Raw genomic sequence first — 23,282 nt, 5'->3', positions numbered from 1 at the left:
AACTTAAATCATCTTGTTCTGCCTCATAAATTGAGAGGAATGAAAAATGGATGGTAACAGAACCAGTCACATGAACAATGAGTAGAAATAAAAAAGGATCAGACGTAAACACCAAACCCAAAGTCAACTACAACAGAATCAATAGCCAACCTTCAACAAGCTTTACACAGAGGGGACTAGTTACTGTAGCGGTCTGGGGGCAAAGGAGAGGGATGCTGGGAACTGTGGGGGAGGGAAGACAACACTGGTGGTGGGGATACTCCTGGTTCAATGCCACTATGTACTGCAAATATTACTGTGGAATACTTTTAATTCACGTTGGTCACAATAAAATTATTTACAAAAAAGCTGGAGTGGCCATATTAATATCAAATGACAAACTTCAGACTTAGAAAATTTATAAAGGAAAAAATGGACATTTCATAACATTTTTTTCATTTCATAACATTTAATGTAAATGTACAACAGGAAAATTTTCATTTCTAAACAATTATTCACCCAATCAGTGACCTGCAAATTATTTAATACAATTGATGGGGTCAGAGAAATAGCATATTGGTAGGGTGTTTGCCATATCAGCGGCCTACCCAGGACAAATGGTGTTTTGAATCCTAGCATCCCATATGGATCCCAGTGCATGCCAGGAGCGATTTATGAGCAGAGAACCAGGAGAAACCCCTGAGAGCCACCAAGTGTGGCTTCAAAACATAGATGATAGCTAGATAGATAGATGATATAGATATAGATATATGTATGTATATACATATACACACATATATAACACAATTGTTGACAAATCTGAAAGAAGGTATCAATAACAATACAATAATAGTAGGAGACCTCAACACCACCCTGTCACCCCTTGCTAAGTCAGCCAGGCTGAAAACTGACAAAAATATACTAGCTCTAAAAAGAGAAATGGAAGAAAGTGGACAAGTATATATATATGGCACTCATTCCCAAAAAATTACATACACATTCTTCTCTAATGCACATGGGTCATTTTCCAGGACAGACCACATGATGGACCATAAAACATACCTCCATAAAATCAAAATAATATTTATTGTAGAGACTACTTACTAAGATCACAATGGACTGAAATTAGAAGTGAAATATAAAGGGACACAGAAGACAAACTGCGACACCTGAAATTAAGAAGATCACTACTGTACAACCAGCAGGTCAGAGAAGAATCAAAGAGAAATCAAAAAATAACCTGAAAAAAATGCAAAAGAAGTGACTAGTTATTAGAATTGTGGGACACAGCAAAAGTGGCACTAAGAAAAAAATTGCTTTGCAAGCACACATCAGGAAGGAAGAAGCAGCCTTTGATGACACAGATTGGAAAATTAGAAAATGATCAACAAAACAAATAAAAAATAAGTTGGCATAAGGAAATATCATAGCTTAGAGCAAAAATAATTGAAGTAGGGCCAGATAGATAGCAGGGAGCTAAGGTGTTTGCCTTGCATGCAGAAGGACGGTGGTTTGAATCTGGACATCTCATATAGTTCCCCAAGCCTGCCAGGAGTGATTTCTGAGTGAAGAGCCAAGAGTAACTCCTATGCACTGTCAGGTGTGACACTAAAACCAAAAAAAAAAAAATTAATAAAGTAAAAAGAATCCAAGTGATCAAAGAAAGCAACAGTTGTGTCTTTAAAATATAAATTAGATTAATAAACCACTAGCAAAACTCACATATCAAGGGAGAGGAAAACTTAGTAAATTGGATTAGAAATTAAAAGATAATATAGAGATTCAATGAGTAATCAGAAAGAACTTTGAGGAACTCTATACCCCAAAACATGAGACACTAAAAGAAATGGATAAAATCATGGCTTCTCATAATTTTCCATGGTGAAATCAGGATGTTCTAGCATATTTAAACAGGTCCATCACTATTAAAGAAATTAAGATGGTAAACAAAAGTATTTTGAAATACAAAACACAAGGCCAAGATGGATTAATTAACAAGTTCTTTCAAATCTATACCAAGAAAACTACAAAACTGTGCTTCAAGAAAAAAACAGAGGGGCCAGAGAGATAGCATGGAGGTAAGATGTTTGCCTTTCATGCAGAAGGTCATTGGTTCAAATCCCGGCATCCCATATGGTCCCCCGTGCCTGCCAAAAGCGACTTCTGAGCATGGAGCCAAAAGTAACCCCTGAGCACTGCTAGGTGTGACCTAAAAACCAAAAAAAAAAAAAAAAGAAAAAGAAAAAAAAAAAAACAGGGCACAAGAAATGGAGAAGCATACCCTGTTCATAGACTGGGATAATTAATATCATTAAAATGGCAATTCTCCCAAAGTATTGTACAGAATTGATGCAATTCCTCTAAGGACACTAATGACACTCTTCAAAGAAGTGTATCAAACACTTCTGAAATTCATTTGGAACAATAAGCACCCATGGATAGCTAGAGCAACCCTTAAAAAAAATAATATGGGAGGAATCACTATCCACAACTCTAAATTGTATTACAAAGCAATTAAAACATTAAAACAGCATGATGTTGGAATAAAAGACAGACACTCAGTTCAATGCAATAAACTTGAGTATTTAGAGAATTTTGCACATATATAAAATCAATTAATATTTGACAAGGGAGCAAGAAATGCAAAATGGAGCAAGGAAAGCCTCTTCAACAAATGGTGTTGGGACAACTGGACAGCCACATGCAAAAAAAGCGAGTTCGGACCTCCATCCAACACTGTGCGAAATGGTCTAATCCAAATGGATTAAAGATCTCTGTATAAGACCCCAAACCATAAGATATATAAAACAACATGTACATCAAACACTCCATGATATTAAGACTAAAGGCACCTTCAAGGAGGAAACAACACTCTTTAACAAGTTGAAGAGAACATAAACAGATGGGACTATATTTAGCTGAGAAACTCCTGCACCTCAAATAAAATAGTGATAAGAATACAAATGCCACACACAGAATGGGAGAAACTATTCACCCAATACCCATCAAATAAGGGGCACATATCTAAGATATACAATGTAGTGACAGAACTTAAGAAGAAAAAATCATCTAACCCCATCAAAAAATGGGAGGAAGAAATGAAAAAAAACACTTTTTTAAAGAACTACAAATCGCCAATAGACATGAAAAAATGTTCCACATCACTATACATCAGTAAAATGCAAGTCAAAACAACAATGAGGTACTATATCACAACATAGAGACTGGCACACATCACAAAGTATAAGAACATTCAGTGCTGATATGACTGCAGTGAGATAACTCTCATTCACTACTGGTGGGAGTAGCATCTAGTCCAGCATTTATGGAATATAATATGAATATTCTTCAAAAAACTGAAAATTAAGTCCCATATGATCTAGCTCTAACACTCCTAGGTATTTACCCGAGAAACACAAGATGCAACAAAAATATGCCTTCTGTACACCTATATTCATTGCAGTACTATTCACAATAGTCAGAATCTGGAAAACAACCCAGGTGCCTGACAACAAATGAATGGCTAAAGAAACTGCATATATATACATACATACATACATACAATTGAATACTATTCAGCCATCATGAGAGATGAAGTTATAAAATTTTCCTATGCATGAATGAATATGGAAACTATTATGCTGAGTGAAGTAAGTCAGAGGGAGGAAGGCACACAATAGTTTCACTAATCTATGGTTTTTAATAAGAATAAAATATATTATTGTAATAATACCCAGAGACAATAGAGATGAGGGCTGGAAGGACTGACCCAAAAGATGTAGCTTACTATAAAGAGTGGTGAGTACAATTAGAAAAATAATTACACTAGCAACTATCATGGCAATGGTAATGACTGTGAGTAAAGTAGAATGCCTGTCTCAAATACAGGCAATCATTTAGGGGAGAAGTGGTATGAGTGGCATTGGTGGTGGGAATATTGCACTGGTAAAGGTGGGTGTTCTTTCTAAGACTGAAACCTAACTTCATAAATGTTTGTAATCATTGTGCTTAATAAATATATTATTATAAAAGGTAAATAAATATCAGGGACATGCAAATCAAAACAAGAGTGATATATCACCGTACACCACAGAGACTGGCACACATGATGAAGAACAAGATGAATCAGTGTCAAGCAGATTTGGAGAGAAGGAACTCGTATTGACTTCTGGTGGAATGTACATTTGTCCAGTCATTTTGTATACCAGTATGAACCTTCCTCAAAAAAATTATAGAAATTGATCTTTCTTTAGACCAAGTATTAGTGCTCCTAGAAATATATCCTTTGGGGTGATAAATTCCATGCAAAAAATTCTTCTGCACTCCTTTGTTCATTACAGTACTATTCATAATATCCAGAAACTGGAAACAACCTCCATGCCCAGGAACATATGAGTGAATAAAAAAATAACTACATATTGAAATACTATGTAGTTGTTTGAAATACAGTGCTCATGAAGTTTGTTTATACCTGTAGATTATCTTGGTGAGTGAAATGAGTCATGGGGATAGGGACAGACATAGAATGACCACACTCATCTGCAGAATGTAAAAAGGCAGTATATTAAAAATATGTAAATAATATCCTAAATCATTAGAAATGATGAATGCTAAATGTACTTAAGACATAGAAAGGGTATGACTGGAATAATAGCAACCAAGTAGGGCATTTGACTAGCACTTAGCCAAGAGCCTGGAGTAACCCCTGTGTACTGTTGGTTGTGACTGAAAAAAAAGTCAGGGAAGCGAAGACTATGAAAACAATTTGTAACTCATCATGTGTAAAAAAACTGGAAATTGAAAGGATGTACAGTATCAAACATAATACCTCTTCAGTAACCTTTGAAAACTATCATGCAAAGGAATATAAATGGAGGGAAAAAGAGAGAGAATATGTCTGACATTGAAAAAGGCTGAAGGCTAAGTTAACAGTGGGAGTGAGCTGGGACAAGTTGGATCTTATTGGTGAAACTGTTACTGGTAAAAGAACACTGGTAAAGAGATAGACTGGAGATTGTATGACAGTCACTCAACTTTTGACCTCTGCATGTTCTGGTGATTTACTAATAAAAATAATAGAACAAAAAATAATAAAGTTGTTTAATCATCTGCTGTGTAGTTACTTATTATAATTTCAGTTGTCCATTCCCTCTCTGATCCACTCAGGGTAGTCTAGATAATTCAGATATGTTGGCTCCCTTCTTATCACACCCTATCACAAGACTTTGAGTAGCATTCATTTGTTCAGTCTAACCAGAGAAATTTATCCTGAAATAGGTCTAAATATGGTCAAATTCAGTATTGTTAATCAGGACTAGACTACAATCCTGAGGATTTGCTGGAAATATCTGAAAAACTCTTCACTCATTTTTTAGATAGAATTTTAAGTGGTAAGTAAGGTGGGATTACTTTTTGCATATTGCATCATACATCAATAGTCTGTCCCCAAATGAATAATACATAGATTGTGGTTGATAGAGGAGACAGGGAACAAAGAAATAAAGAACAGAAAACACCAACCAAGCTAAAAACATAATTGACCCAGTGTTGCCTCACACAAAATAAGTTAATAAATTCCCATTTGAGATTATTTGCCTCCATTGTAAAACCACTAAAATCCAAACCAGGAGAGTTGAAATTTTATTCTGTCTGTACTGTCTTTTTACACAGACTTTCTTATTAGAAACAATGTAAGAAAAGCTGCAATATCCAAAATTTTAGAGCCCAAACTTTTTGTAAATCTACTTCTACCTCAAATGGTAAATCAAGCATTGCAAAATACACTGGTCTATCAACTATCTTCCAGCCTCTTTTCCTGGTCCTCTAGAATCTGTTCTTAAGTGACAGGTGTGAATCTGTTAACAAATTCATGAATGGTTGCTCTTCTATATGTCTTTATAGATTTCTCAAAGAAAAATCAAGCAATACCAGAGGTTGCCACCCATCACTTAAATCTAGAAATTTTAATACTTTTTAAAAATTATTTTTATTTACTTCATTAATGTGGATATATAGTAATGCGCTATAGGACATGTGTATAACCACATAAGAACATATAATTTGCCAGGTTTCTTTTACCCCCTCTACTGAATAAAGTTAAAATATTAAAATAAATTTATGATTACTTAGAGAGCTAGGATGAATTAATGTGGCTGAGTAACATCCTGAACTTCCTCAGAAATATTTATGAATGCACTGTCTATATCTAAAAGCATTTCCATTATTATCACTATTACTACAAGCAGCAGAATTCTGCTTCTCAGCACAGTCTATGTTTATTTTTCTCTATTTCAGAATTACTGGGTCCAAAAAGGCTTCCCAAAGCACAGACTTTCTATTTCACTGTAGTAAGATTGCGAAATTAAGTGGGATTATCTAATAAATAATCCTTCTAGTCACTCTTTATTCCCTTTTCTATACTTTCTGTTATTCAATTTACTAATAAAACATTATTTATTTTATTTAATTTTTTTATGATTATCTTTTTCCACCAAGAAAGATATGGTCCTATTACCAATAATTTTTCTTAAATTTTGGAAAAGTTACTCTTTTCAATTGTATTATAATTTATACACATGCATATGTTCAAAACATATTTACTAAATTAATATAAATCCTATATATAAATATATGTCAACATTCAATTTTTACTTTTAGATGCTACATATTTTATTTTATTTTAATTTTTTTTTAATTTTTTTTTTATTTAAACACCTTGATTACATACATGATTGTGTTTGGGTTTCAGTCATAAAAGGAACACCACCCATCACCAGTGCAACATTCCCATCACCCAAGTCCCAAATCTCCCTCCTCCCCACCCAACCCCCGCCTGTACCCTAAACAGGCTCTACATTTCCCTCATACATTCTCAATATTAGGACAGTTCAAAATGTAGTTATTTCTCTAACTAAACTCATCACTCTTTGTGGTGAGCTTCCTGAGGTGAGCTGGAACTTCCAGCTCTTTTCTCTTTTGTGTCTGAAAATTATTATTACAAGGGTGTCTTTCATTTTTCTTAAAACCCATAGATGAGTGAGACCATTCTGCGTTTTTCTCTCTCTCTCTGACATATTTCACTCAGCATAATAGATTCCATGTACATCCATGTATAGGAAAATTTCATGACTTCATCTCTCCTGACAGCTGCATAATATTCCATTGTGTATATGTACCACAGTTTCTTTAGCCATTCGTCTGTTGAAGGGCATCTTGGTTGTTTCCAGAGTCTTGCTATGGTAAATAGAGCTGCAATGAATATAGGTGTAAGGAAGGGGTTTTTGTATTGTATTTTTGTGTTCCTAGGGTATATTCCTAGGAGTGGTATAGCTGGATCGTATGGGAGCTCGATTTCCAGTTTTTGGAGGAATCTCCATATCGCTTTCCATAAAGGTTGAACTAGACAGCATTCCCACCAGCAGTGGATAAGAGTTCCTTTCTCTCCACATCCCCGCCAACACTGTTTATTCTCATTCTTTGTGATGTGTGCCATTCTCTGGGGTGTGAGGTGGTATCTCATCGTTGTTTTGATTTGCATCTCCCTGATGATTAGTGATGTGGAACATTTTTTCATGTGTCTTTTGGCCATGCGTATTTCTTCTTTGTCAAAGTGTCTGTTCATTTCTTCTCCCCATTTTTTGATGGGGTTAGATGTTTTTTTTCTTGTAAAGTTCTGTCAGTGCCTTGTATATTTTGGAGATTAGCCCCTTATCTGATGGGTATTGGGTGAATAGTTTCTCCCACTCAGTTGGTGGCTCTTGTATCCTGGGCACTATTTCCTTTGAGGTGCAGAAGCTTCTCAGCTTAATATATTCCCATCTGTTAATCTCTGCTTTCACTTGCTTGGAGAGTGCAGTTTCCTCCTTGAAGATGCCTGTAATGTCCTGGAGTGTTTTGCCTATGTGCTGTTCTATATATCTTATGGTTTTGGGGCTGATATCGAGGTCTTTAATCCATTTGGATTTTACCTTTGTACATGATGTTAGCTGGGGGTCTAAGTTTAATTTTTTGCAAGTGGCTATCCAATTGTGCCAACACCACTTGTTGAAGAGGCTTTCCCTGCTCCATTTAGGATTTCCTGCTCCTTTATCAAAAATTAGATGGTTGTATCTCTGGGGAACATTTTCTGAGTATTCAAGCCTATTCCACTGATCTGAGGACCTATCCTTATTCCAATACCATGCTGTTTTGATAACTGTTGCTTTTTAGTACAGTTTAAAGTTGGGAAAAGTAATTCCTCCCATATTCTTTTTCCCAATGATTGCTTTAGCTATTCGAGGGTGTTTATTGTTCCAAATGAATTTCAAAAGTGTCTGATCCACTTCTTTGAAGAATGTCATGGGTATATTTAGAGGGATGGCATTAAATCTGTATAATGCCTTGGGGAGTATTGACATTTTGATGATGTTAATCCTGCCAATCCATGAGCAGGGTATGTGTTTCCATTTCCGTGTGTCCTCTCTTATTTCTTGGAGCAGAGTTTTATAGTTTTCTTTGTATAGGTCCTTCACATATTTATTCAAGTTGATTCCAAGATATTTGAGTTTGTGTGGTACTATTGTGAATGGGGTTGTTTTCTTAATGTCCATTTCATCCTTATTACTATTGGTATATAGAAAGGCCATTGATTTTTGTGTGTTAATTTTGTAGCCTGCCACCTTGCTATATGAGTCTATTGTTTCTAGAAGCTTTTTGATAGAGTCTTTAGGGTTTTCTAAGTAGAGTATCATGTCATCTGCAAACAGTGAGAGCTTGACTTCTTCCTTTCCTATCTGGATTCCCTTGATATCCTTTTCTTGCCTAATCGCTATAGCAAGTACTTCCAGTGCTATGTTGAATAGGAGTGGTGAGAGAGGACAGCCTTGTCTTGTGCCAGAATTTAGAGGGAAGGCTTTCAGTTTTTCTCCATTGAGGATAATATTTGCCACTGGCTTGTGGTAGATGGCCTTCACTATATTGAGAAAGGTTCCCTCCATTCCCATCTTGCTGAGAGTTTTGATCAAGAATGGGTGTTGGACCTTATCAAATGCTTTCTCTGCATCTATTGATATGATCATGTGGTTTTTATTTTTCTTGTTATTGATGTTGTGTATTATGTTGATAGATTTACGGATGTTAAACCAGCCTTGCATTCCTGGGATGAAACCTACTTGATCGTAGTGGATGATCTTCTTAACGAGGCATTGAATCCTATTTGCCAGGATTTTGTTGAGCATCTTTGCATCTGCATTCATCAGTGATATTGGTCTGTAATTTTCTTTTTTGGTAGCGTCTCTGTCTGGTTTAGGTATCAAGGTGATGTTGGCTTCATAAAAGCTATTTGGAAGTGTTTATGTTTGTTCAATTTCATGAAAGAGTCTTGCCAAGATTGGCAGTAGTTCCTCTTGGAAAGTTTGATAGAATTCATTAGTGAATCCATCTGGACCTGGGCTTTTGTTTTTCGGCAGACATTTGATTACTGTTTTAATTTCATCAATGGTGATGGGGGTGTTTAGATATGCTACATCCTCTTCCTTCAACCGTGGAAGATTATAAGAGTCCAAGAATTTATCCATTTCTTCCAGGTTCTCATTTTTAGTGGCGTAGAGTTTTTCAAAGTAGTTTCTGATTACCCTTTGAATCTCTGTCATATCAGTAGTGATCTCTCCTTTTTCATTCCTGATACGAGTTATCAAGTTTCTCTCTCTCTCTTTCTTTGTTAGGTTTGCCAGTGGTCTATCAATCTTGTTTATTTTTTCAAAGAACCAACTTCTGCTTTCGTTGATCTTTCGGATTGTTTTTTGAGTTTCCACTTCGTTGATTTCTGCTCTCAGCTTTGTTATTTCCTTCTGTCTTCCTATTCTTGGGTCCTTTTGTTGAGCATTTTCTAGTTCTATTAGCTGTGTCATTAAGCTACTCAGGTAAGCTCCTTCTTCCTTCCTGATGTGTGCTTGCAAAGCTATAAATTTTCCTCTCAGTACTGCTTTTGCTGTGTCCCATAAGTTCTGATAGTTTGTGTCTTTATTGTCATTTGTTTCCAGGAACCTTTTTATTTCCTCCTTGATTTCATCTCGGACCCACTGGTTATTGAGCATGAGGCTGTTTAACTTCCAGGTGTTAAAGTGTTTCTTCTGAGTCCCTTTGGAGTTCACAAATAATTTCAGAGCCTTGTGGTCAGCGAAGGTAGTCTGCAAAATTTCTATCCTCTTGATCTTATGGAGGTATGTTTTATGTGCCAGCATGTAGTCTATCCTGGAGAATGTCCCATGTACATTGGAGAAGAATGTGTATCCAGGTTTCTGGGGATGGAGTGTCCTATATATATCCACTAGGCCTCTCCTCTTTCTTCCATTTCTCTCCTCAGGTCTAGTATATTCTTGTTGGGTTTCAGTCTGGTTGACCTGTCCAGTGTTGACAAAGCCGTGTTAAGGTCCCCCACAATTATTGTGTTGTTGTTGATATTATTTTTCAGATTTGTCAACAGTTGTATTAAATATTTTGCTGGCCCCTCATTCGGTGCATATATATGTTTAGGAGAGTGAATTCTTCCTGCTCTACGTACCCCTTGATTAATATAAAATGTCCGTCTTTGTCCCTTACAACCTTCCTGAGTATAAAGTTTGCATGATCTGATATTAGTATGGCCACTCCAGCTTTTTTATGGGTGTTGTTTGCTTGGATAACTTTTCTCCAGCCTTTTATTTTGAGTCTATGTTTGTTCTGACTATTCAGGTGCGTTTCTTGTAGGCAGCAGAAGGTTGGATTGAGTTTTTTGATCCATTTAGCCACTCTGTGTCTCTTAACTGGTGCATTTAGTCCATTGACGTTGAGAGAAAGTATTGTCCTGGGATTTAACGCCATCTTTATTTCAAAATTTGGTGTGTCTTTTGGGTAGTCTTGTCTTAGATTAGGTCTTTCAGTTTTTCTCTTAAGACTGGTTTTGTGTCTGTGAAGTTTCTGAGCTGTTTTTTGTCTGTGAAACCATGTATTCTTCCATCAAACCGGAAAGTGAGTTTTGCTGGGTTTAGTATTCTGGGTGAATCATTCATTTCATTCAGTCTTGTCACAATATCCCACCACTGCTTTCTGGCATTGAGCGTTTCTGGTGACACGTCTGCTGTAAATCTCAGGGAAGCTTGCTTGAACATGATTTCCCCTTTTGATCTTGCTGTTTTCAGAATTCTGTCTCTATCTGTGGGATTTGTCATTGTGACTAGGATGTGTCTTGGGGTGGTTTTTCTGGGGTCTCTTTTGGTTGGTACTCTTCGGGCATGCAGGATTTGATCACATATATTCTTTAGCTCTGGAAGTTTCTCTTTAATGATGTTCTTGACCATTGATTCTTCCTGGAAATTTTCTTCCTGGGTCTCTGGGACTCCAATGATTCTTAAGTTGTTTCTGTTGATCTTATCATAGATTTCTATTTTCGTCTGTTCCCATTCTTTGACTAATTTTTCCATTGTCTGCTCATTTGCTTTAAGTTTTTTGTCCAATCTCTCCTGCTGTATGGAATTGTTATGTATCTCATCTTCCACAGCACCAAGTCTATTCTCAGCTTCTGATACCCTGTCCCAGAGCTTATCCATTTTGTCATTCACTTCGTTTACTGACTTTTTCAGTCCTGTTAGTTGACATGTTATTTCAGTTTGGAGTTTTGTCATTTCTGCCTTCATATTTTCTTGGTTCTTATTAGTGTTCTGTTCAACTCGATCCATGGTTTCTTGGAGTCTGTTGAGCACCTTCCATATTGCTAGTCTAAAGTCCTTATCTGAGAGGTTGATTAGTTGTTCAGTCATTATCTGGTCCTCAGAATTGTCATCTTCATTCTCTATGTCTGATGCTGGCCTGCGTTGTTTCCCCATTGTCACACTTGTATTGTGGGTTTTTCTACGTGTTGTAGTGGTATTCATTGTCTATATGATGTAGGCAGCACACTCCTCTGGCTCCTCCCTTTCTGGATAGGCTGACTTGCCTCTAAGGGAGGGGAGTCCTCCGTGGATGAAGCCTCACACTGGGTCAAATCTTAGGCCCGAGCATGCAACAGAGAAGACAGTCCAGAGAGAAATGTTTGCTTCTGTGATATAGCGCCGTTCTTAGTGTGATTTTTTCCTTCTTGTTGCAATGGAGTTCTTTCCTTAGAAAGAGTGCACGGCCGCGTAGCGAAGCGGAGCGCAAGAGTTTCACGCAAGAGGACAGTAGACAGACATAGACAGGTCACACTCACAGTCTTTCACAGCTGAGCCCCACTGGGCCGGTGTACTTTTGCGGATTTTCCCCGCCTGGTGTCACACACAGGGAGCCAGCTTTTGCAAAGGTTAGCCGGTTTTTACGCTCTGAAGTCCCTCCCTGAAAATGGCGTCTGGGCGAGCGAGGTTTCTGGAGGCTCTTTTTGCCCCACTTGCAAGAGTTTCACGCAAGAGGACAGTAGACAGACATAGACAGGTCACACTCACAGTCTTTCACAGCTGAGCCCCACTGGGCCGGTGTACTTTCGCGGATTTTCCCCGCCTGGTGTCACACACAGGGTGCCAGCTTTTGCAAAGGTTAGCCGGTTTTTATGCTCTGAAGTCCCTCCCTGAAAATGGCGTCTGGGCGAGCGAGGTTTCTGGAGGCTCTTTTTGCCCCACTCGCAAGAGTTTCACGCAAGAGGACAGTACATAGACATAGACAGGTCACACTCACAGTCTTTCACAGCTGAGCCCCACTGGGCCGGTGTACTTTCGCCCATATTTTAAGTATTATTTTAGTTCCTAATTCACTTAAACTTTAACAATGTCCTTCATTATGAGTAGCTTTATTATTCCAATCTTCAGATAAGGAAAAAAAGAATTAAGTATTAATTACTGGTTCTGCAGATGCCAAGCCTGAGAAATAGGTTTTAAGTCTTTACAAGTCTAACTCTAGTATTGTAAGTAATTGTCACATCTCAGGTAAAACACTCCTGTGAGATCTACTGTTATCTATTAAAATCATTACTATTTTCCCTGTTGAATCCAAGTCCACAGAGATGAGGAAGAAAGGGCAACACACTCAGGGTGACTACAAGAATATAAAATCCTCACAGAATCAATAAATGTGCTATTCTTCTTGAAGTACATTTATTGCCAACACTAATCCCTTCACACAATTTTCAATACACACACACACTTGATAAGAAATTTTGCTTTACAGGGTTAAAAGTGCTGGTTCAAATATGCAGCAACTAGATATTGGCAGGTTCTTTTTAAATACAATACAAATCTCACCAAAAGAAGTAAATGAGATTTTTCATTTATTGTAAAATTTTAAAACATGAATATCTTTGCTTCAGGATAACTAGATTTATGTTGAATCCATGCTTACTACTAAAAATAAATTTTTCAGAAACTAGAACACTCATCTCCCCCTTTATTTAGAGTTTTGAAATATCTAGTTTCTGTTACCAAATAGCTTGATCCTATTCTCAACATTTTTATAGGTAAGCTTATGCATAAGGACAGGTCATCTAATTAGTGAAGAGCATAAACATTATCTAACATTAATATATATGTTCATAATTTTTTAAATTAGGAAATATCCCTAGTGATTAAAAGAACCAACATTTTCTATGTCACTAAAGGCACCAAAATAATGATATTTTTCAAGTTTAGTAATCCAAATCAATACCTCTGGACATCAAATTCTTTCCCCATAACATGGCTTATATTCCCACAATGTTTGCTTCTCAAAATACTTGTTATAAAAAAGAAAATAAAAATTATTGGCACTAACTTCTTTGTCCTGAATAAAAAAGAAAATTCAAAAGCCTTTATGTTGCGGTAAGCTTCCTGTAACAAGAATGCAGTTAATTAAACTTGTTGTTATAAAAATTGATTCCACCTAGAAAGCTAGTCTTATCAGTGTCCAAAATTAGAGCCTACAATTCCAGATGGACCCAAACAAGGAGATGACCGTTTCTGGGTCACCCAGCTGCCCAATGCCCTAGGGTGACTGCACCAGCAGGAAGGGTAACCCAGTTTGCTTAGGAAATATTGCAGATGTCCCAGTTTATCTGATGTAGTCTTAGAAAAGTATTGGCAATGTCCTGTTTTCACAGCCTGTGAAATCAACTCAGCAGAGATCCACAGTTCTTTCATATTTTTCAGCATAGATAATTAACCAAGTATTTTAGAATCTTATTCTGGACTGCCTTCATTTACTTAAAGTTTTCATACCAGCCTGAATTAACAGTATCGTGACACATGAAATTTGCCATTTGAGAATAATGGTACATTTGTCAAAAATATATTCAGGAGCATTCCGACTCTATTGTTTGAGGAACTGGACTTTAGGCTCCATGACTCAGTGGTTCAGTATGTTGGGCTGTGTGCAGAAAATGCGAAGGCAAATTGAATAGCCAGAACAGAGACAGAATGATCAGTAAGGCAGCAGTCAGGAGTGTCTAGTTTAGTCGAAATATAAATTAGCCAATTACTTTGGATAATTCCTGTTACCTCTCTGATTTCAACTTCCTTATCTATAAGAAGACCTAACTACTAAAGAAATATTAATAAAGGGGAACAAAGGAGTGAGGACAAGTATTTCATAATAATTTGAGAACGCAAAAATTTAAGATGGATGATAGCGAAGAGGTGGGTAAGAAAGGGAAGATGAAAAGGGATTGACTTTGCTTAATTTTCATAACTAAGAACCTGTGCTCTCTTGTCATATTTACTTACCCAACACCCAAGGGTATTTACTAATATCCAAATAAAAATACCCTTATTCACCAGGTAATTTAATAGCTAATTTCCTAGATGATCCATAAAGTATGAGCCTGCATCTGTATGACTGACATAATGTGACCTTCTCAGATTCTAATATTCAACAGAGCTTGATAATCCAATAATTATTTCTTTTTTCTTTTTCTTTTGTTTGTTTTTGACCATACCTGTCAGTGCTCTGGAGTAATTCCTGACTCTCCATTCAGAAATCACTCCTGGCTGGCTCGAGGACCATATTCAATGCCAAGGTGCACACCTGGGTTGACTGTGAGCAAGGCAAATGTTCTACGAACTGTGCTATCATTCTGGCCCCCAAATTATTTCTTGATATAGATATTTGTAATATTTCTTCTTTTCCCTTTTATAACTTAGAAAACAAAGGGTGTCATGAACAGAAATATATTTTAGAACTGAGAAGTCAGCAAATTTGGCAGCCTACATCTGTCAGTCTGACACACTTGCACAAATCATAGTTAAGATAAAAACTGAGCACCAACACGGAAAAATAACACAAATGGAGAGGAAATGTTTTCCAAGATTAGGAAGAAAAATCTTAGAAATACAAGTTTTCTATTCTAAAGAACAGAAGTCCAACACTTCTGGATGTACAATCTGGGGTGCTGGGATCAAATGTGGTATTAGAAACAGCCTTCATTTTTTATATAACATTCTGATCCCAAATATAGATGAAGAATACAGATTTCAGATTATATTCAGTAGTAAAAATAATAAATACATCTCAAAACTTGTTAAAATGAATGAATTAAAAAAACCAAAGTGGTAGTAAAATAAGTAGGGTACTTCCTAGCATGATGATCATTTACCAAGCACTCCAGCAATAATCCCTGAGCACAGAGTTAGTAGTAAGCCCAGTTAGACCTGGTTGTGGTCACATTCCAAAAGAAAGTATACCCACAAACGTGCTATGAATGTACACTAAGGAGCTTAATACTTGCAATCTCCTAGAAGCATATGGATAAGAGAAGATAAATGTGAACAACTAAGGAAAGCTAAAGATAAGCACAGATCCAGTCACTAACAAACACCTTGAGCAAATTCTAGTTTTAAAATTCTCATTAGTAAAAGAAAAGTGGTTGGGCATAATGAGTGTCAATTTGCCTCTATTCTTTGTTTGTAAATTATTTTAAGACAGGCTAATGAGTATTAGATAAAATTAAATCTATGTTAGTTTGAAGAACTCATCCTGAAAATTTAGGAGCAGAATAAAATTCAAGTATCTATGGGAACTTATCTGATGAACATGTGAAACATTTGCTTCTGTGAGTATACAGCGGGAAAGACTGGTTAGCCTGACCTAAGATTATTTATTTTTAAATATATCAGTCACTCTTTTCGTCCCCAATCTACCAAATGCCACCAACATATAGGAACAACTAGAAATAGGTTTATAAAACAAATAACAGTACAATTCGCCCTTTAAGGGATGAGTATAACTCTACAATATTATTGGGTGCAAAGCATTCTAATGGAAACTATAAACTTATAGTTGGAATAATTACAGTGAATTAAACACCTCCCATTAAATAACCTATAATGAGCAATATTTCTAACAATAGGACTTGTTGGGAATTAATTTTAAAAGGTATTTTTATTTCAGCCTAACCATAAACATTAGTGTTCTAGCATCTGTCTTCTGCCTTCAGCTCCAATATGGCTTTTATTAATCAATTATAATTTCTAGTAAATTCTAGAAAAAACATAATAAATACAATAACATAAAGGTAGCAGAGAAGGATGAAAATTAGACCATAGGAAGATTTGATCTTAAAAAAATAATAAAAAACAACTACTGGACTGGGAAAATAAATAAAAAAAACCGGAGTACATTCCTCATATGATGAAGGCTTGAGTTAACTCCCAAGCACTGCATGATTTCCTAAATACTGCCAGTTCTCCATCACTATGTCTCTAGGACTGCTGAGCCTGCAGAGCACAACTTTATGGGCCCGAGTATTACCAAGTCAAATTAAGATAGCCTGGGTGGATCAAAGAAATCCTGGCTTCTACCATAATAAAATATAGAAAAGATGATAAGCGTCAGTCAAAGTCTAGATTAGTAGACTATTCTAAAGTAATAGAGTCACAATGTGTGGAATCTCCAAAATTTGCATAAGTGCTTTCAAACCTTGGCTTTCCCAAAATTGTTCTTGTACATATTGTGAAGCCGAGAGCAGAAGGAACACCATTGTGTCAACATAAAGTTAAGTTTCCATTCAAGACTAAAAGGTCATTTCCATTTAAAAGCAAAATTTCTATCCCAAGAATAGTAAAACAGACACCAAGGCCCTATAAAACAAAAAATAATTCCCTAAATATTTAGCCATAAAAAGACATGATGAAAAACCATAGACAACATCAACCTAAAGATCAAGACTTCCTGCTTCTAGCCTATATAACCTGGCTTGTGACCCCCAGACAGGGTCGCCTCCTAAAGTAGGTAACCCAAATCAATCAGTTTGCAGCTTGTTGGTTGATGGAATAAAATTTGCTTTGCTTTATTTCAATTGTGTGGTCTTGTCCTTCATGTCTAGACCCTAATATTTGGGGACTAGTCCAAGAATGACTGACAAAGACCAAGTAAACAACAAAGATGCCAAGGTTTCATATTTATTCTGAGACTTTTTTGAGGTAGTGAAGGCCTAGGTAAATGGATTTCTGTATGAAATCCAAGCAGAGAAACTGGATGAAGAATTGCCCCAGGGATAAACACCCCACTCCTCCCTATGTTCCTGGAAGGAGCCACAAAGTTTGCAGGTAGTATCTGTGAGGTTTGCTAGGGATTGAGAAGTATTAGGGGTTGGAGCAGGTGCTGAAAAGTAAAATAGACTCCTATTGAACCTTTTTTCCAGAGAGGGCCAAGGGTTGCAGCAGGAGCTGCACAAACAGCAACATTTGTACATCCCCTCATCTATTTTGCATATCCCACATGTTGTCATTGTCTCTCTGTCTTTTGTGCTATCTTGGTCAGGACTATGATTCTGGGGAACACTAAGGAAAAATGCCACCCCGTTGGGATTTGTGAAATTAGATTGAGCAATGCAAAATTAATTGTTGTGCTTTTGTACTTGTGGTTGAGTCATGTGCCTGCTTTCTTAATTGTGTATGTTAACTTTCAGATCTGGTATTGGAAGAACTACTTATCAGCTCCACCATAAATTTCAAGGGCAGAGGAACATGAATCAAATTTATCTGCACATTTATGGAAAAATTGGGAAAGAGCAAGACAAAAGAAACGTAGCAAGTCCAGAGAAGCTAGAAAAATCAGTCCCTATGTTACTTCTCAATGAAACCCCTGACACAAGTGAAAAGCACAAGTCTACACCCCTCCTCCTCTTTCTATTCATACTGCAGGTCTGTGTGACCATCCTGGATATGTGGGTTTTGGAAAGGACTGTGTGTAGCTAGGCAGTCAAGGCTTGATAGAGTGGGCAGTGGACAAGGGATAGGGTAGAGACACCACACTAGCCACTTCCAGTCATGGGAATTAACTGGAGAGAAGCAAGAGAGGTTAGATGCTGATAAGACCAGTAAGAAGTCTCTGGATGGTAGAAGAAAATATTAAAACATTGAGGATTGACAGACTTTCAAAACCCAGGCCTAAAGGAGTTAAATATTCAAAAGAAGAATCCCTGCCACTCAGGGATTCCTCAGCTTTGGGTATTTATTCACTCTTAATTAAGATGCCATCTGTAAATATCAGACTAACAAAAAATATCTGGCCATTTTAAAACTCAAGCCAAGTGAGTAAAAAGAGTAGCTTTAATTTTAATGGTTTCTCCACTTTTATGGTATTTTAAATTTTAGGTGCCTCTTTAACTTTATTTTTTCTGATCGTTTCTTTCTTTTTGTTTGTTTGTTTTTTGTGTCACACCCGGCAGCGCTCTGGGGTTACTCCTGGCTCTACACTCAGAAATCACTCCTGGCAGGCTCGAGGGGCCATATGGGATGCCGGATTTCACCTTCTGTGTGCAAGGCCAATGCCTTATCTTCATGCCATCTCTCCGGTCCCCTAATTGTTTCATTTGATTTTATTTTTAATAATATCTTTAAATACTGTGATTACAAACATGACTATAGTTAGATTTCAGTCACACAAAGAACACCCCACTTCAACAGTGCACATTCCCACCACCAATGCCCCCATCTACTGCCTCCCACAACCCCTAACTGCACCACTATTCTTTGTGGTGAGCTTCCTTCATATTACGAGTAGCTTCTTTTTTTTATTTTTATTTTATTTTATTTTTTTCGGATCGCACATGGCAGAGCTCAGGAGTTAATACTGGTTATGCACTCAGAAATTGCTCCTGGCAGGCTCGGAGGACTATATAGGATGCCGGGATCTGAACTGCCTTTTGGTTGCATGCAAGACAAATGCCTTACCACTGTGCTATCTGTCCGGCCCTATTATGAGTAAATTTAATAATTTCTAAGAATAAAAATTTGAGTGGAAAATTTTGCAAATTATTGAGACTGGCTTTTCCAGAATATATTGTTAATTAGTCTACCCAGTTCAGGGGCATGCATAATATTGTTAAGGTAAGACAATTTCATGTCAATTTTATAATGGTATCAAACTAAATATTGTCTTAAGATATCTTTATTAAGTGCAAAAATATCAACGAATCATAATAATCTTAGTAAATCCTATCTAAACATAATGGTACTTGATTCAGAATGTCCAAATGAGGACAATCATCCAAGTAAACAACTCCCTAAAAAAAGCTGAAGTGGCCATATTAATATTTGATGATACAAATTACAGATGTAAAGAAGTTTTAAGGGACAAAAATGACATTTCATAATAATCAAGAGATATGTACAATAGGAAGAAAACTCACTCCTAATCATATATGCACCCAATGAGGGACCAGCAAAATATTTAGTACAATTGTTGACAAATCTGAAAAAACTATAAATGGCCAAAAGATAAATGAAAAAAAATGCTCCACATCACTAGTCATCAGGGAGATGCAAATAAAAACACCAATGAGGTAACATCTTACACCACAGACACTGACATATCACAAAGAATAGGAACAATATGTGCAGGTGGGGATGTGGAAAGAAAGAGCTCTCATGTACTTTGGTGGGAATGCCACCATATTGTTTATGGAAAACAATATGGAGATTACTCAAAAAAATGGACAATGAGCTCCCATATGATCCAGCTACACCACTCCTAGGTATATAGCCTACAAAAAAATGCAAAAATGCCTTCTGCACACCTATATTCACTGCATTGATTTTTCCACTAACCATATCTGGAAACAACCCAGATGTCCAACAACAGACGGGTGGCTAATGAAACAGTGGTACATCTACACAATTAAATACTATGCAGCCATCAAGAGATAAAATCATGAAATTTTCCTAGACATGGATGGACATGGAAACTTTTATGTTACATAAAATAAATTAAATAAGGGGTAAAGAGATAGATGCAGAATAGTCTTACTCATTTATGATTTTTAAGAAAAATAAAAGATATTATTTTAATAATACCAAGAAACAATACAGATGTGGGCTGAAAGGATTGGTTCATTGATATGAAGCTTACCACGAAGGGTGGAATTTGCAGTTAGAGAAATAACTACACGAAATATCAGAAAATGATAATGAGTGAGAGAAGTACAATACTTGTCTCAAATACAGGCTGGAGGTGGGGAAGAAGGGAGATATGGGCATTGGTGGTGAAAATGTGAATGGGGTTGTTCTTTTTATGACTGAGGTCCAACTGTAAACATGTTTGTAATTTTGAGAAATAAAGTTAAAAAAAAAGAACTGATGAAATAAAACTTAGAGGGTTGAACTTCTATGATGTTCTCATTTCACTTAAAAAATAATAGCAAACTAATTTAAATGTCTTAAATAAGTTAGTATAAACTTCTTGGGTTTAAGCCTGGTTGAATTTTCAAGGGGTGACAGGGCATTGCTGAGGTCTCCCACTATTAATGTGTTGCCATTGATTTCTTCTTTCAAGATTTGTCAATAATTTTATTAAATATGTTTCTGCTCCCTCGGGTGTGTATATATTTAGGAGTGTGATTTCTTCCTGTTGTACATATCCTTTGATTATTACAAAATATCCATCTTTGTCCTTAATAGCTTTTTTGAGTCTAAGGTTTATGTCATCAGATTCTAATATGGCCACTCCAGCTTTTGTTTTACAGCATGGTTATCTAGGATATTTGTCCTCCAACCTTTGACTTATAGTCTTTGTTAATTCTAACTATTCAGGTATGTTTCTTGTAGGCAGCTTAATGTTGTGTTGAGCTTTTTGGTCCATTTTGCTACTCTGTGTCTCTTAACTAGTGTATTTAGTCCACTGATGTTAAGAGAGATAACTATCATGGGTCTTAGTGTCATCTTTGTGCTGAAGTTGGTTGTCTGTTGGTCTTTCTTGTCTTAAAGTAGACCTTTCTGTTTTTCTTTTAATAATAAAAATTTTACATACATAATTTTTGGGGTTTAGTCATAAAAATAATATCACCCTTCACCAGTGAACCTTCTCACCACCAATGCTCCCATATGCTTCCTTCCCAACCCCTGACTGTATTCGAGACAGACATTCTACTTCTCTCACTCATTAACAATATTATAATAGTCTACTCATCTCTCTATCCAAATTCACCTCTTTATTTGGTGAGTTTCATGTCGAGTCAATCCTTCCAGCCCTCATATCATTGTCTACGGGCATTATTACAATAATATCTTTTGTTTTTCTTAAAACCCATAGTTGAGTGAAACTATTCTTTGTCTAGCGCTTTCCCTCTGACTTATTTCATTCAACATAACAGATTCCATGTACATCCATGTATAGGAAAATTTCATGACTTCATCTCTTCTGACAACTGCATAATATTCCATTGTGTATATGTATCACAATTTCTTTAGCATTCATTTGTTGAAGGGCTTCTTGGTTGTTTTCAGAGTCTGGCTATTGAAAATCGCATAGCAATAAATACAGATGTGAGGAAAGAATTTTTGAATTGTATTTTTATGTTCCTAGGTTATAATTCTTGTAGTGGTATAGCTGGAACATATTGGAGCTTAATTTCCAGTTTTATGAATAATTTCCATATTGTTTTCCATAAAGGCTGGCTAAATGGCATTCACACTAGCAGTGAGTGAGATTTCCTTTCTCCCCACATCCCTGCCAGCATGGTCGTTCTTTATCTTTATGATGTATGCCTCTCTCTGTTTTGTGAAACAGTACCTCATTGTTGTTTTGATTTGAATCTCCCTGATGATTAGTGATGTGAAGCATTTTTCATGTACTTTTTGATCAATTGTATTTCTTCTTTGACAAAGTGTTTTACCTACATGTTGTTGTTTTTTTATATCTTATCATTTCGGGCCTGATATAAATGTCTTTAATCCATTTGTATTTGACCTTTGTGCATGGTATTAGATAGACGTCTGATTTTGCTTTCTTGCAAGTCGCTGTCATGTGTGTTTTGATGAAAGAACTGCCCTTCGGAATGGAAAATAAGTAGAAAATGCAAAATACATGTTTTCTTTTATTAATTTCTTAGAGATAAATTTAAAACTATTCATAATGCTTTTAAGATATGTATTGAATAATACATGTCCCCACAGAAAAGGAATAAAAATAATATATAGGACAATGGTTATTTATCTGCATTGTATTATAGATGAAATATATATTAATTAATGACAAATATTTATAAATACATATAATACAGAGAGAAATAAAAAATTTGTGAAGACAGATATCTTAAGAGATAGGATTAAAGTAAAGTAGAACATCAAAATTCCAAAAGTGACACTAAAGGAGAAACAAAGTAAAAAAAAATTAAGAACAGATAGAAAAAAATTATCATGATGGTGGATTTCAACTAATTTATATAAATCATCTCAGTAAATATGAATTGAGTAAGCATCACAATTAAAAAAGACAGATACTCAAACTAGAACCAAAAAAAAGATCTCACATTATTTTACCAGATGTTCTTTAAATACAAAACTAATAATAGATTTAAAATTAAATAAGAATATCTACCAATAAAACATTTAATTTTTATTTATTTATATTAAGAAATATTTATTTCTTATTTCAACATATTGGTTGCCAAAATAGAACTCATTTTTATTCTCTAATTGCTACTTTCTTTTATAGTGAAACTAGAATGTTAATGACTCAGTATTATAGCATCTCTTAAAGTGAGTAGTTACCGTAAATTTCTAGTTATAGAAAAGAAAATGTAACTGAACATTTTCTGGTACAATTTTAGCTTTCCTGACAAGACACAAACAGTTATTATCATATTTAGCTCTAATTTTTATTATTCAAAATAAAATGTGTCCTTAATCTAATACTGAATGAAAAATAAATAAGTAGGATCATATCAATAAAAATGATGCAAAGTACAGCAATATAACAAAGAGTTGTAATTATGGTCATAACTGGAGACCTAGCAATATTTTAGGGTGTTGCTGAATGATGCACTTAGAGGCCAGTTTTATCTGAAGAATGAATGATAAGGACACTGTGGCACAACTCTTTAAAAACTAATGCAGAATCATGGATGTCGAAGC

General features: G+C 35.9%; 1 protein-coding gene across 1 annotated transcript in view; it reads right to left on the bottom strand.

The window, feature by feature from the left end:
• The window catches only part of SHISA6 (shisa family member 6), a 462,012-nt gene that overhangs the window by 223,138 nt on the left and 215,592 nt on the right, over positions 1-23,282 (bottom strand).

Source organism: Suncus etruscus, chromosome 7 (assembly GCF_024139225.1).
Source record: "Suncus etruscus isolate mSunEtr1 chromosome 7, mSunEtr1.pri.cur, whole genome shotgun sequence".
NCBI lineage: Eukaryota > Metazoa > Chordata > Mammalia > Eulipotyphla > Soricidae > Suncus > Suncus etruscus.
This window is presented reverse-complemented; position numbering and strand designations above follow the sequence as displayed.